Source organism: Bidens hawaiensis, unplaced genomic scaffold (assembly GCF_021521415.1).
Source record: "Bidens hawaiensis isolate Kalapana, Puna unplaced genomic scaffold, B.hawaiensis_p1.1 tig00046959_1, whole genome shotgun sequence".
In the NCBI taxonomy this organism is placed as follows: Eukaryota; Viridiplantae; Streptophyta; class Magnoliopsida; order Asterales; family Asteraceae; genus Bidens; species Bidens hawaiensis.
This window is the reverse complement of record NW_027498396.1, coordinates 12,820-29,694: the sequence shown is the minus strand read 5'-3', so window position 1 is coordinate 29,694 and position 16,875 is coordinate 12,820.

The following is a 16,875-nucleotide window of genomic DNA, read 5'->3' as shown; positions in this document are numbered from 1 at the left end:
TTTTTTCTGGTTTCATATGGCCGGTTGCCGATATAAACCGCGAACCAACCGTTCACTACATTTTGAAAATTTTGAAACTGACCAACAAACCGAAAGTAAAAAAGAAGAAGAAGAAAGAAGTCAAACCAATGACCGATTTAAACGATTTCAAGGTTTTAACCGAACCAAAAACACTTATATTTGTACGTGATTAACAGGTTCAAACACCCGCTGCATCGCGCGGGCACCCGTCTAGTTTTATAATATCACCGAATTTGTATGATACACACGCAAAAGAAAAAAAAACTTGATTAGTTTTCCTGATTTAAATAGCGGTTTATAAATTGAAAAACTTGCATGATATAAAAAGGTGTGTGTTGGGCCTGGTGGTTATTGGTTATTTGGTAGGCCTAATTTATAAGTGGGATGTGGGCTTTGCTCAAATAAAAAAGGTAGGTTGGTACTTGGTAAGATATGGTTTTTTAAAAACAGTATATTACGAAATAATTACAATTGTCATACGCGAGGCCGCAAGCCAGGGGTTTCACCACGGTGGGCTTTCAGACGGTTGATATCTCTTAAAATTAGTGACTAGTGACGGGAAGGGTCACTGGCACTGTATGCAATCGCGGGTGAGGGTGGTCTTTTGTCAATAGAGGTATCGGGTGGCTGGGATTTAATGGTCGTTAAATTAAAAAACGAAGAAAAAATAAAGAAATGAGTACGAAAACTGAAAAGTGGATACTGTTAAATAGTAATGCAACCAACACTAGGTTGTGTCTCCATTTTTTTTTCACTTGCCACTTGCTTAAAACCATCATATATGTCCAACCAATTAAATAAACATTTTCTTTTTCAAGTCGACTGATGATATTCTTTAAGTAAAACGGTGTAAATTTGTATTTCAACTAATTATTAAAGAGTAAATCACAAAATTACACGTTTTTGTAAGTAAAAGTTTCACATTTATTCTTATTTATTGAGAAAATATGTATTTGGTGTTTGTTCTTTTTCACCAACAATAAGTTTCCCCCGAAATCAACAACTCCCAAGTGCATGGAACTAAATAGGTTGTCACTTTTACCTGAAATTCAATCAGAGGAAACCTGCATTCGAACCCGAACTAACCCGATTCGAGAAACCCAAACCAGAACCAAAGTAATTCGAGTTGGTTTTTGAGTTCAAATTCTAGGTTTCGGGTCAACCCTAAAAAACTTGAATAAACTTTTAGTTTTAAAACAACATATATTGTAGGTATTATAGGCTAAGACTGCTAACGTTATCATAATTTAGTCCAAATCAACTTTTCTTATTCCATCTATTATGAATCGATTGTTTATTGTTTATTAATGTATCAATTTATGACTGAAATCAACTATAATCCAACACCTTAATCACGACATACTGAAGATGATTATGACGGTCTTGTTTATTATGGTTAAGCCTTGTTAAATTTTACTATTTTAAAATGTTTTTATCGCTTTATGTGTGTTTTGTTATTGGTTTATTTATATTACGTGTAAAGAAGAATGTGGTTACATTTAAATTTAACAATGTAGTTTTTTTCCTAGGATACTCGAAACTCGATTAACTCAATCCGAAAAAACCCAAATCCGAATTACCCGAACCCGAAGAAACCGTGTGAGATTTGAGTTGGGTTTCGGGTCTGGATTTAAAACTTTGAAACCCGAAGGACCCGACCTGAAAATCCTAAAACCCGAAGAACACCCTTAGAACCGAAGGTAAATCAGAGTCAAATTCAAAGTAGGGATGACAAAACAACCCGAGCTTGACGGGAATACCCGAAACCTAACGGGTATTGGGACGGGTATGGGATTAGTTTTGAAATTTTTCGTGTGTACAGGCCGGGTATGGAATTTGGTGATACCCGACCTGATTACTCGAAAACACATACCAGTTTACCCAAACTATATACTCGAATTATAAACCCGAAAGTTTACATTTAAAAATTATTTTTTTCCCCTTAACCCTTGTCTAATAACCCTTCATTTTGGCAAGTTCATTCAAAACAATTTATTTTATATATAAGACATGTATTTAAAAATATTATTTAAATTTTACATGTGTTATCAAGTTTATACATATAATTATATAAAAATTATAGTACTTAATTATTTAATAGCGTTTAAATATACGTAATGTATCATATTTTAATTTGTAATAGCTTAAGTATAAATAAAAAATACGATAATTATATTGGTTTAAAAATACACTTGAAAATCCTAATGGGATTTTTTTACTATCTAATTGGATATACCTTATACTCGACTGGTAATTACCCGACATGTAATGGGCAGGGTGTGAGACTGAATTTTACAACCAGGTATGGATGTGGGATTAGCAATACATGACGCGAACCCGGCCCATTACCATCTGAAGAAACACTAAGTGACCCCGACATATTAAGGATAATCTTAGGGTTAAGTAGATGTTTCCCACGATGGTTAGGTCCGGCAAAGATGACTATTCTTCTCAACCTGCAAAACAGACACCGTAAGCTCGTCACTGAGAAAGGGGGGGTTCCTCCTTGTAACCACCCTCCGGCGTGAGAATCAGACTAGGTTGCTCTGAATATAAGTGTATATAGAGAGAAATAACTAGAGAGAAGATGATGATACCGTTCCAGGGTGTTGGAGTATTTATAGCCGAAGGTAGGTTTCCAAGCAGGTACGGCCAGCTGTATATAATATTCCTTTTCCACCAACTATGGGCTACGTTCGTGCCACGATGGGAGTTGGTGGGTAGGCAGCGGCTGATAGTGACATTTTGTACTGGAGCGTGCTCCTCCTCGTACTATTGTCAGTGAGCTGTCACCCTGTGATTGGTTCATGGGTTGCTTTTGTCAGATCTTGTCTATTTGTCCATACCTTGGTAGGTATAGTACAAAAGATCTTCTAGAAGCGTACGGACTGGCTCTTTTGGGCGGGAATATTCCCGCCCTGCTCATTCCTTCTTCAGGTGACATTGCTGAAGTATAAGAGTTAGTGCCTTATGCGTGTAGCCTTAATGTTAGTGCGGGTAGCCTTCCTTCTTGGCTTGTACCCACAGCTGCGGGGACAGGCAGGGTACTGTACCAAGGGAGGCTTTCCTGCGGGAACAGCTGGCTTACTGCGTGTAAGGTCTTCATCTCTCTGAGCATGGTGGGTCTTGTGGATCCAGTTGGTCTTTGCGCAGACGTACCTCTTCAAGGTGAGTCTTGTGGATCCAACTGGGCTTTGCGGGAACCTACCTCTTCAAGTCCCCCCAGTCCATTGTTCTTCTCATGAATTGTTAATAAGTGAGGGGAACTTTTGGACTTTAAGCAAGGGGTTTTGAAAAGGGGGTTTTCGTTTTTAAGGTTCTCCGTGGGGATTCTTCCCGCAGTTTTCCTAATGTCACTTGCAGAAAATTCCCGACTTTTCTGCCTGATCTTTGGGTATGATGCGGGTAGGTGTGTAACCTCTTCGCAAGTCGGGAGCGTTGAGTTTCACTTGTGTAGATTCTCCACGAGGTTTTGGTAGTTTTAGACATAGTGATCAGTTATGTTAAACAACCAATTCCACCTTGAAGCTTCAAACAATCTAGTACTCAACGTTCCCGCCATGCGGGGGTGTTATTTCTCTTTCCGCAAGCATGGCCCATAAGATCGATCTTCTTGGCTTCAATTCCCTGCAAGTGCTAAGTATGTGAAGGGTTTCGCCTTGACACTGTACCCGCACTTGTCTTATGGTTTCTTGCTTCCCAAGGTAAGGGGGTATATTCCCTCTTATTTTTGAATCTTTTTTAATCTTTTTGAAATTCGGAGGGTTGGTGAAAGGATAAGGACAGTCCAAACGGCTGAGAGGACATTGGCGTCTTCTGACGGTTTCAGGATGTGCAAGAAGTTGTGACGACGTGACAGCATGCGGTCAATCTGAACGCTTTTTCAGGCGCGTGGGTGCGAGTTTTATGGCACGCGCCTTTTTGACATCTGTTGCCAGCTTGCTTTATCCACGTGTCGCCGTGTCATTGCTCCTACGCTCTCTCTCTCATCTGCATTAAATTCATCGCATTCATTGCGATGAGTATATAAGGTGGAGAGGGTGTATTTCGTCCATTATCTTCACTTCACTCTTCTTTTTCTTTTAAGCGATTTCCGGCGAATTCTCATCTTTTCCGGTGAGTATTCTCCTGAAACCGCTTTCTTTCATCCTTAACATTTAAAAAAAATGTCTTCTTCTTCTCATGACCCAGAGGTTAACGTCGAAGAGTCCGACGTTTTCCCTGAGAACCCGACGTCAACGTCCGATAAGGACGATAAGAGTACTGCTGGCGAGTGTTAGTGTACTCTTTCTGTCGATGTATACCATTACATCGTCAAAAAATTCATGCTGGAGGCCAATGAGCCGGAGTTCCCGGAAACCAACCAGACGGTATATGACGCCCCTAAGGGCAAGATAGGGGTTTACGCTTCGTTCTTCCTATATGGGAATCTAAGATTCCCATTAACGAAGTTCGTATACCGTGTTTTGGAGAAACACGGTGTTCATTTGACAGAGGTGCACCCAATGGCAATTGCTAAAGTTCGCCATTTCGAATGGGTGTGCCGTATTTTGGATATCGAGCCTCGAGTCGACCGCCTGATGACCTTCTATACCTGGAGGTGCGTCCAGGGTTGGTATACCCTTGTCACTCGGATCAAGGGTTTGAAGATCTGTACTACTGAGCGTAGTCTTCGCTCTTGGAAGCGGGAGTTTTTCTATATTTCCGCTCGTGTCGTTCCCATCGCGATGACGTTTAAGAATGGGAGGGCACTCCCTAATCTTCCGGCTTCCAATTACCAGGAGACGGAGTGGTTCACCAAGATTTCCCAGATTCAGACTCCTGTTTACCGCTTCGCGGAGTCTGGGATGGTCATGCTTGGGATGAGTCGCGTGTGGAAGGATGCCGGGTCTGGGACGCCGCAAATACCCATCGTTCTTGAATACGGTTTGAACTATATTCCTTATGGTATGCCCCGTCTTTTGTGTTTGTTTATGGTTGTCCTTCTAACATTGTTATCATTTTTATTTCAGAGGGGAACGACTTACAGTCGCTTTTGCACCCGCGGGAGACTGGTGGTCCCGCGCGGTTGGGTACTCGTGATCTTGATGAGAACGAGTTGCCCGTTTTGGAGAAAACTGCGGATAGATTCGCAGAGGTCTACCCGCCAGGCCATGAGATTTTAAGCGCCACTCAGCCAGGTAATGAGTTCTTAAATCCTCGTCCTCTTCATGCTCACACTTCTGCTAGAATTCCTCTGATCTTGTCATCTTCTGATGAGGGATCCGCAGATGGGCCTTTTATTGTAAGGAAAAAGAAAGCGGCCAGCGTGAAGGGCAAAACGAAGGTTGCTACCTTCGTTGACTTGGGGAATCAGTCTGATTCCGAGACTGAAAGTGAGGAGGCGGCGAGGAACCTTGGTGGTGGTGACGAGACTATTGTCTCAGAGGTTGAGACAACGACTGTCACTTCCAAGTCGCTAAGCATTGCGAAGGTAACTGGCGTGAAGAGGCCATCTTCATCGGGTCCATCTCCGCCTATCAAGGCTTTCAAGATCAAGAAAACCAGTAAGTGTACTTTTTGTGTACCTTTTCCGCATCTCCTTCCGCCTTTGTTTTTGATATCTTAAAGTTTCTGTGCAGAAGTAGACTTATCTGCTTTTGAGGGGAGTGGTGCGGGAGGAGTTGGTTCAGGACCCACGACGATAGGTTTGGTCAACCTATCCGAGGCGATGACCCAGGCGGCTGCGCCTGTTTCTGGTACTGATTATGTTGCTTCTACTATTGAAGCAACTGTTCCGGTTATGACGTCGTCTGTTATGGCTGCTGTGCCGACGATGGCGTCCACTTTCATTGCTGCGTTGAGCAGTTCAACTTCTTCGCCAGCTGTCAGTGCCATATTTACCACGTCATTCACCGGACCGGCGGTGACTTTCTCCATGAGCTCATCTGCGATGAGCTCATCTGCGGCGACTGCAATGGTTATGAGTTCATCTCAAATGAGTTCATCTCCAATGGTCTCTACGGCGTCAACGACTACTTCGTCCTTGGCCAGTTCTTCAGGTATGTTTAGAGTTGGGACCTCTAGACTTACCTCTGTTGATGAGGGGGTCCGATCTTTGCCTCCTTCCCATCTCCTTGACCTCTTGGATGGATATCCTTTAGGTTCGGGTGATGGGTTTAGCGGCTATCGGCCTGTTATCGACCCTACAGGTGCGTGGGGTTACTTTGGCTTGTTATCCATCCTTAGTCATTTTTTCTTAACTGTTTTTTTTTTGTTGTTGCAGTTTCAGATTCCAATGAGGTCTATGCCCCAAGGTGGAATATCCGCCGAGGGACAACTCTCAGGACGGCTGCAGACTGCGTCGACTGGACGCGCCATGCCGCTCCAAGTGGTGCATTGGGGGAGGCCATGGTTAGTTACCAGGAAGGCCGGTTGTCCACCGAGCTCCGAATTCTACTCGCCCGGATGCAGCCGCGTGTCGAATTACTTTGTCGTGAAAACGATAAGTTAAGGACTGCGCGTAGCTTGGAGGGGGCTCAAGTGCGATCGCTGAGGGAAGAAAACAAGAAGCTTGCCACCACCGCTGCTGAGAGGGAAAAGGCCTTCAAGGACCTTGAGGCCGAAATGCAAGCTAGGCATGAGGCCCGTTCCAAGGCTACTCAAGCTGTTAACGAACAGCTTAGGTTGGCCAAGGAAACCGCGCGCAATGCGACTGAAAGGGCCTCAAAAGCTGAAGCTGTTGCTGAGCCTCTACGCGCAGAAAATGAAGAACTGAAAGCTAAACTGGAGAAGCTTCAGTAGGCTCATGAGGCTTTGGCTCTGGAGGACGCCAAGAAGCTACAGGAGCTCTTGGATCAGAAGGGTGTGCTTGATCGCACTGAGCGTAAGCTTAAAGGCGTTGAGGAAGCTGCTGCCAAGGAAGTGTTGCTTGCCAACCTTAATAAGAATGAGGCCGAACGCGCACGCGATCAAGCTCAAGCTACCCTTCAAGAGTCCTTGTCCAATAACGATTGGCTTCTACGAGAAGCGTTGCCGCAGGTACGCATAGCTCAAATATTCTTAGCTTTTTGCTTTTTTTGCTTTTTATACTTAATTTTTTTTTTTTTTTTGTAGGTTGTGCATCGGATTTTCGCGAACACATCCTATGATGATGCCATGAACGCGGCCCTCAACGCTTCTCATGAGGATGGAGAGAAAGTTGGTTTCTTGCTTGGCCTAGGATTTGCAGAGAAAGGCATCTCGCCCTCCAGATTTCCTCTACACGATGTTGATACTGAGGCTGCCTATGACCAAGCTGTGAACCAATATGCTGCTTTCTCTCATCCGGTCATGGATAAGGTGAATGAAGTTGCTGCTGCTGATGACGGGCTAGCTGTTCTCAAAGCTTTCCTTGAACAGCCGCAGCCAACTAATGGTGCGGGTTCAAGTGGGTTTGGAGGGAGTGGTCCCGAAGCCTGAATCTTGAGATTCCTCACAGCCGTTAGGATAGATTTGCACTTTTTGTAGGCGGGTAGATACCTAGCCATTTTGTAATGTTTGTACAGCTTTTATCGTAAATATAAATGTTTTATTGATGCCTTGCCTTGTAAACATTATATGATTTGCTCATGCATATTTTTGTTTAACTTAGCAATTTTCCAAGTGTTTTGAATAAGTTAACCTTTCGACGCTTGTCAGATAATAGGTTAATGTTCTGTTTCCTCTATCATGATTGTGCGGGTAGGACCGTCACTTTCACTTAGTAGGATGACCAAACTTCATCTATATCTGACCTGCGTGAAGGTTTTCCTCATCTTCCCCTTAGAAATTTTTACTGTTTATTTGTGTTTATGCGGGTTGTGCCGCTTTCCACACGCAACGACTTACTTCCTCCCTCACTTATTTATGCGGTGAATACCGGCATATCAGTGTGGTCAGATCATAAGTATAAAGGTAAGGCTATCAGCATCAATGTGATAAGGAGAATCATTTCCATTAGAAGTGGCTCTAGGCCTGTTCGTTACAAGTTTGGAATTGATCTACATGTAGCATCTGCGTAATTGAGCTCCATTCCATGTTCTTGGGATGGGGGTACCATCGAGCCTTTCGAGCCGGTATGCGCCCTTTCCCAGAACTTCTTTAATAATGTATGGCCCTTCCCAGACCGTGGCCAGCTTTCCTGGGTGCTCCTGGTTCGAAGCCTCGTTGTTATGCAGTATGTAGTCTCCGACATTGAAGTTGCAGAGTTTCACCCGCGTGTTGTAGTACTTTTGCATTTGTCGCTTGTAGTTCTCTTCACGCGTTGCGGCTAAGTCTCTGCGCTCTTCGGTCAGCATAAGGTCTAACCGTCTTTCCGCATCATTGTCTTCCGACTGAGTTATGACTCTTGGTGAGGGTAGACCAATCTCGATTGGAACCATGGCTTCAGTGCCATAGGTGAGGCTGAATGGGGTTTTCGCCCGTGCTTGCTTTTTTCAGCATTCTGTTTACCCAAATGACATGTGGAACTTCGTCCACCCAGCTGGATCTATGCTCCAAGAGTCTTTTCTTTATGCCGTCGACGATGCTCTTATTTGCTCTTTCCACCTCACCATTACCCTGCGGGTGTGCCACTGAGGTAAAGGTGTGGGTGATTTGAAGCTCTTTCAGCCACTTTTGTAGCTTCTGGTCAGCAAAGTTGGTGCCGTTATCGCTTACCAAATTCTGTGGAAGTCCAAAACGACAAATAATAAATTCCCAAATAAATTTTTTGATATGTTTTGCGGTTGTTTGGGCTAGTGGTTTTGCTTCTATCCACTTGGTGAAGTAATCGATGGCTACCACTAGGAACTGAACGTTCCCTGCTGCTGTGGGAAATGGGCCTGTAACATCGATGGCCCACTTCTGGAATGGCCATGAAGAAGTGACTGGAACGAGTTCGTTCTTCGGGCGATGCGTGTTGGGTGCGTAGAGCTGGCAGGACCTACATTTTCTGATGTAGGCCAGCGCGTCCGTTGCATCCCCGCCCAAAAGTATCCTGCGTTGTTTAGCTTAGCTACAACTGCGCGTGGACCTGCGTGTACTCCACAGATGCCTTCGTGTACTTCCCTTAGGAGGTAGTCGGCATCTTGGTCGTCAACGCATCTGAGGAGTGGGCCAGGAAAATTACGCCTGTAAAGTATGTCATCAACAAGTTGATAGTTCAGTGATTTACAGCGTATCTTTCTTGCCTGTGTCTTTGACTCTGGTAATACACCCGTCGCAAGGTAATTTATGATTGGCGTCATCCATGTTTCCGTGCCGGTTTGGATGACACAAATTTCCTTGTGCGGGACTGATGGTGCTCTAAGAAGTTCAACGCGGATGTCCTTTCCCAAGTGGGTGAAGGCTAACGATGCAAGCTTGCTTAACGCATCCGCAGATTTGTTTTCGCTTCGCTTGATGTGCACAACTTTGCAATCGTTGAAATCGCGCATAAGGGTTTTTGCTTGTGCGAGGTACAGGGCGATTGTGTCGTTTACGGCCGTGTACGCCCCGTTTATCTGGTTGGCTACTAGCATGGAATCCACGTGGGCTTCCAAGTTTTTCACCCCCATCTTACGCGCAATTCTTAATCCGGCCAAGAATGCTTCGTACTCCGCTTCGTTATTCGTACTTGGGAAATCCAGCCGAATAGCGTAAGTGTATTCTTGGCCTGCTGGGTTAATTAGTTTCAACCCTGCGCCTGAACCTTCGTTGTTGGCTGCTCCATCAGTATAGAGTCGCCAGACATCGTTAATGTCTTGTGCTGGAGAGGGTTGAGCCTCTTCCTGGCACTCTTTTTCGCGAAGCGGGGACTTCTGCAATAAAGTCGGCCAAGACCTGGCCTTTTATGGCTGGTCTTGGCTTGTACTTTATCGCGTATTCTCCCAACTCAATTTCCCATTTAGCTAGGCGCCCTGACAACTCGGGTTTGCCTAGAACGTTTGCAAGTTTGAAGTTGGTGAGAATGGTGATTGGGTGGCCTTGGAAATATCGTATTAGCCTGCGTGAAGCCTGTACAAGCGCTAAGACTAATTTTTCCAGGGTGGAGTACCGGGTTTCCACGTTTGTTAAGACGCGGCTTACATAGTAGATGGGCATCTGGATGCCCTTTCGTTCTACTAGTAAGACTGCCCAGTTGCTCTGTCTGTGGTGGAGAGGTAGAGAATTAATTCCTCCCCCACTTCTGGTGCTGTGAGTGTTGGGAGTTCGATCAAGCGTGACCGAATCTCTTGAAAGGCTGCTTCCGCTTCTGGTGTCCAGCGGAAGTGCGTTTTCTTCAAACAATTTCTCAATGTTGACACGAATGGGAACGACCTATCCGCATGGTTTGCCAAAAAGCGGTTAAGTGCGACTAGTCGTCCATTCAGTGTCTGAGCCTGTTTGATGGTAGTAGGTGATTCCATTTTCATAATAGCTTCAACCTTTTCAGGGTTCGCTCTGAAACCATCTTTGGTAACGATGACTCCTAAGAACTTCCCATCTTCCATACCAAAAGAACACTTGCTCGGGTTGAGCTTCATGTTTATTTTTCTGAGCGTGTTGAAAGTTTCTTCGATGTCTTTCAACATCGCCTCTGGCTCGAGGCTTTTGATGGCCAACTCATCCATGTAAACTTCCAAGTTCCTCCCGATTTGGGCATGAAACTCTTTGTCCATCAGGCGTTGGTATGTGGATCCGGCATTCTTTAGTCCGAATGGCATCATTTGGTAACAAAATGTGCCATCGGGCGTCCGAAATGCGGTTTTAACCTGATCGTCAACAGCCATATGGATTTGATGGTACCCTTTATACGCATCAAGGAAGCATTTAAGGCGAAACGGTGCTAATGAATCTACCTTAAGGTCAATTTCGGGTAACGGGTAACAATCCTTGGGGCATGCTTTGTTTAGGTCTTTGAAATCTATGCACATGCGCCATTGTTTGTGTGATTTTGGTACCATGACGGGATTTGCAAACCATGTTTGATATTTGCTAACGAGTACGATGCCTGCGTCAAGGAGTTCCTTGACTTGGGTTCTACACGCGTTAGCCTGCTCAGCACCCATTACGCGACGCTTTTGTATGACCGGCGCAAACGCCGGGTCACACTTGAGCTTATGCTCAGCCTTACTTCGAGGTACACCAGTCATGTCAGCTGGTGTCCACGCGAAGATGTCAGCATTTTTTTGCAACAAGCGTTTGAGTAAGGTGCGTGTGGGATTAGTGATCGTTGGGCCAATGGTAACGGCCTGGTCAGGGTATTTGCCATTGAAGGCCCATTCTTCTGGCTCAGAGGTGGTTGGTTTAGCCATTTTTGGTTTGGGTTTAGATGAGACAGATGCGATGCATACCTAGGGAATGCCCGTGATCATAGCGACGCCCTCGGCTATTGGCCATCCCATCATACCATGGACCGAAGACACCACGACATTAAATCTTGCCATCTCATCTCTCCCGAAGAGAATGTCGTATGTGTGGTGTGGCTTCCTCATTACAACGAAGTCCACGTCTTCTGTGCGGGAGTACTTCCCGTCCATGAGAGTGACGGGGAAAGATAGGATTCCCAAGGGGGTGTTTGTGCTGCCGTCGAACCCTTCCATCGAGGCGTAAACTGTTTCTAGGCGTTCTTTGTCTTCGTCGTCTAGCTTGTCAAAGAACTGCCTATACATGACCGTTGATGAAGCGCCATTATCAGCAAGGGTGCGGGAGGTGATGTAGTGCCCCAGCTGGCTTTTGATGACTATGGGGCCTTCTTTGTTGGGCCCCCCTGGCACACGCGGGAAGCGCACTTCTGCTTCCTTCCACGCACTTGGCTCTGTTCGTCGTTTTCTTTCTCTGATGTTGCCGTGAACCATGTGAATGCTGATGTCGATGGGCTTCCGTCCATTGCCCTTGTACCGATTGTCTTTCCTCCCTCCGTTCTTGATTGACGCCACGAGGTGTGTGAGTTTCCTATCTTTGACGAATGTTTCGACAACATCCTTCAAGGATGTGCATTCCTCCGTTGTGTGGCCTTTTGTCCCGTGGAAATCACAGTATTTGCTCTGATCAGCGTTTTGACGCTGTCGGATTATTGGAGCCTTTGGCCATGGGAGTTTCTCGGTGGCAAATATCTCGGTGACGCTTTTGGTGAGTGGCGTCCATCTGGGATTCCGGTTTGACGACTGCATGTTGTCCCTTCCGCCTAAGAGAGGGCGAGAGCTGGATGAGGTGTCAAAGTTTACCCTTGACTGCCAAATACCAAGCTTCATCTTTTTGTTTTGTCGGACGGTACGGACGTTATTTTCTCTTGTTCTCTGAGTGTAGAGGTTTGTGCTCTGGGGGAGATTTCTACCCAGTTGCTTCTCCATTTCGGCAAAGCGTTTAGCTGCCGTCATGATGGCATCCCACGTGGGTGGCATGCTGTCTTTACCTATCAACGTGCGGATGAGCTCTGGGTACTCAGCGCCCAGGATGAAAGCGGCACGAACAAGATCTTCGCTAATAGTGCCCAGACTTAGTTTCTTTGAGTTGAAGCGAGTGATGAAGTCTAGCAAAGATTCGTCTTCTTCCCGGATGCAGTTGAGGATCGTCCATTGCTCTTCAGTATATTTTCTTTGTTGACTGAAGTGCTGGCTGAATTTGTGCTGGAAGTCTGCCCAATCGTAGATGTGGTGGACCGGTAGACGATCAAACCACGCTCTGGCTGCCCCGACGAGCGTCATTTGGAACATGTAACACCATGTGGGTTCCGTCCAATTACTGACGGTTGCCCCCGCTATAAATCTGTTCATGTGATCGTCCGGGTCAGATATGCCATCATAAGTGCCTATGTTGGACATCTGTTTGGCACTCTTTGGAGCGATTGCTTCCTCAATGTCCCTTGCAAATTTGGACGTTCCCGCATTCGCAACAGTTGGTCTGAAAGTTTTGGAGAAGTCACGTGGGTTTCCCCCCGTGTTCTTTGGTTCGAAAGTTTCTTCGAAATTTCTTCTCGAGTGGAAGTCTGCTTCTTTACGCTTCCCTTTCGCCTTATGACGTGGGTTTGCGTCACTGTCAGATTCTTCCCAATCTTCATCATCCACATACTCGCAATCATTGCTCATGTTGAGCTGTTGTCGAGTGCTTCCGAATTTGTCATTGGCCTGTTGGAGTGAACGTAAACGTTCGTCCAACTCGGCTTGGAATTCTTTCTGACGTGCTTCCGCCCAAGCTTTAACTTGTTCTGGTGTTTGTCGGGGAAGTCTCGTCTGTTGTCTCCCCAACTGGGTATCAATGAATCCCAGGAGAGGATTGTTTACTGCACTTGCCCCGGCTTGGGTAACCGGGGTAGTGTTCGTAACAATCGTGTATTCACCGGTGTTCCCCCCAGAAGCTGGGGTTGTGGTTACCGGAGTTTCTTGGTTACCCGGTGGCTTTGGCATCGGAGTAACCTTAACCATCTTTCCAGAAGTTTGAAAAAACTGAGAAAAATAAGAATAAGTTCTAGCTTAATGCACGGATGGCGCCAATGAAGAAACACTAAGTGATCCCGACAGATTAAGGATAATCTTAGGGTTAAGTAGATGTTTCCCACGAGGGTTAGGTCCGGCAAAGATGGCTATTCTTCTCAACCTGCAAAACAGACACCGTAAGCTCGTCACTGAGAACGAGGGGTTCCTCCTTGTGACCACCCTCCGGCGTGAGAATCAGACTAGGTTGCTCTGAATATAAGTGTATATAGAGAGAAATAACTAGAGAGAAGATGATGATACCGTTCCAGGGTGTTGGAGTATTTATAGCCGAAGGTAGGTTTCCAAGCAGGTACGGCCAGCTGTATATAATATTCCTTTTCCACCAACTATGGGCTACGTTCGTGCCACGATGGGAGTTGGTGGGTAGGCAGCGGCTGATAGTGACATTTTGTACTGGAGCGTGCTCCTCCTCGTACTATTGTCAGTGAGCTGTCACCCTGTGATTGGTTCATGGGTTGCTTTTATCAGATCTTGTCTATTTGTCCATACCTTGGTAGGTATAGTACAAAAGATCTTCTAGAAGCGTACGGACTGGCTCTTTTGGGCGGGAATATTCCCGCCCTGTTCATTCCTTCTTCAGGTGACATTGCTGAAGTATAAGAGTTAGTGCCTTATGCGTGTAGCCTTACTGTTAGTGCGGGTAGCCTTCCTTCTTGGCTTGTACCCACAGCTGCGGGGACAGGCAAGGTACTGTACCAAGGGAGGCTTTCCTGCGGGAACAGCTGGCTTACTGCGTGTAAGGTCTTCATCTCTCTGAGCATGGTGGGTCCTGTGGATCCAGTTGGTCTTTGCGCAGACGTACCTCTTCAAGGTGAGTCATGTGGGTCCAACTGGGCTTTGCGGGAACCTACCTCTTCACCATCCCAAATTCAAAGTTGCTAGTGTCACCCGACACCCACAGTGAACTAGCAATACAAGAAGATGTGCTTGATGTGGAGATTGATGGTGGTCGGTTTAGTTTTGCGTCTGGTGAGGCGAAAAGAGAGAGCCATGGGTACTATTTTTATATTTATCTACTATTTTTATCTGAGCCATGTCAATGAATAAAACATTTAATTTTTTTATATATAAGTTTTATGATCTAATTTAAGCAAATTAAAATAAATAAAATTTAGGAAAGGAGAATGTATCTAACTATAGACCAGTCAAGATCTAGGGACAAAGGTGGCATGAACCTTGGCTTTTACTATTCAAACTATCTATTTAATTTCATAAATATAGCTTTACGTTTGTCTTTTGCAACTTTATTATAATTTAATCGATAATTTTCTGCAATATATTTTAAAATAATATGAAATCACGTGTAAACCAAATTTTAATACTTAGCAGAGGGGTCGTGCACACGAGTTGGGGGAAAAGATTTTGGACCCATGAAATCAGGCTGCTGTTTTACCCATTAACTAATGAGTTAATTAGTTTTGTTTAAAAATATTTATTACTACTATTTATAAAAAAATTCATACATTTGAACGTAAGGTTTTATTGAACACTAGACGGGTGCCCGCTCGATGCAGCGGGTGTTTGAACCTGTTAATCATGTAACAAAATATAAGTGTTTATGGTTCAGTTAAAACCTTTAAATCGTTTAAACCGGTCATTGGTTTGACTTCTTTTTTCTTTTTTGTTGGTCGGTTTCAAAATTTTCAAAACGTAGTGAACGGTTCGTGGTTTATACTGGCAACTGGCCATATAAAACCAGACCAGACTGTAAATGTTGAATGCATTTTAATGTTTTTTATTATTAATTATTAGATATGTTTTGTAATTATTAGATATAGTTAAAATTTAATTAAACATAATCTTTTTATTACAAATAACTTGGCTATACAACTTCCAATTAACCTAATTGCAGTATGATTCATTTTATGATCTTTGTTGTTATTATTTCACGTCCTAGATCTTCCATTAATATTTACCATTTATGTGGCTAAAATTATCATTTTTTATTTATTATCCTCTCAAGCATCATACTATGTTGGTGTTTAGTTAAAATTGATGGTACATTTAAATTAATAATTATTTTAAACTAAATTTATTATTAAAGTTTAAACTGTGAAACCAAACTGGAACCAGGCCGTTAGTAACGATTCGGTTTCAACTTTCAATGGTTGAGTTTGGTTTTGGACGACAAAAAAATCAGTATTAACGGTTGGACTCACAAGTTTAACTTAAAAACCATCAAAATCGACACTGAACACCCATACGTAACATATTAATTTATTTAAAATGAAAAAAAAATTATAACAATATCATATTCAAATTAAAGAGAATAAAATGCTCGTTTTTATGGTGTAATTTTTTATAAAAATATTAACATTTGAAAAGGCTATAGTCGTTTAAAAATCATGGGTGGAAGTTAGCTTACAACTTAAATTAAAAACATAATATGGTTAAAGATAAAAGACCAAACTTGTAAGTTGAATGGATTATGTTTAAAAGACAAGTTTACCCTTACTAACACATGCACCTCATGCTTTAAGTGTTGTAAATTACTTAAAAATGGGTGTCTTAATTTGCCCTTGTTTGGTGTATTATATATAGTATAGATTAAATACAAATAAATTAACTGTTTTAAAGGCATTTTGCAACATCTATAGTTTTCACACAGAATCTATATATATATATATATATATATATATATATATATATATATTGGAACACTTAATTTAATACACTGACAGACCACTGGCCCACCTGATAACATCCACTCGAGTCTAATGAGGAAACTCACCAATAGATGAGAAAAACCTATGATCGAACTTGAGCCCTTTTATTTATTTTTTTGTTTAAAATAAGACTTGAAACCAAGACCTTCATGTTAAATTGAAATCTTAGTATATCAAAAAAATTAAAGTACATAATGCTAAACCTCAAAGTTTAGTTAAGTCAGCCAGTTGGACCGGAAACGATCCCATAACTAGTCCAACTAGCAAAGGTTGGCAAGAACCAGTAACAAAGAACTAATTTTTACAAGTAGCAATTAAACATGTTTATCGGTTAATGGTTGCGGCAATTTTAATAACTTTTTTTTAAAAGAAAATTAATTATAAGTATTTGAATTTGAAACCTCTTATACAATATCTCAAAGTTTTGCAACAGAAAAAAACAAAAAAAAAAATATAGTTATTAATTTATTATTAAAAAATGACTTTGTATATAAAAAATAATAAAAGGTAGTAAAATATGGGATTTATTTAAGTCGGCCAGTTGGACGGGGAATCATACCTTTAGACATTTCAGTAGGCATATGTTGAGCCAATCATATATTTTTAACTAGCGGTTGAATCAACGAACCGGTTCATAGTTGGATCGATTTCAGGTAAACAAAACTTTAAAAAGTATTTTTTTTTAGATTATTAGATTTGTAAATGCATTTCTTATACACATAACAAAGTATTTGTTAATCAATATAATAAGC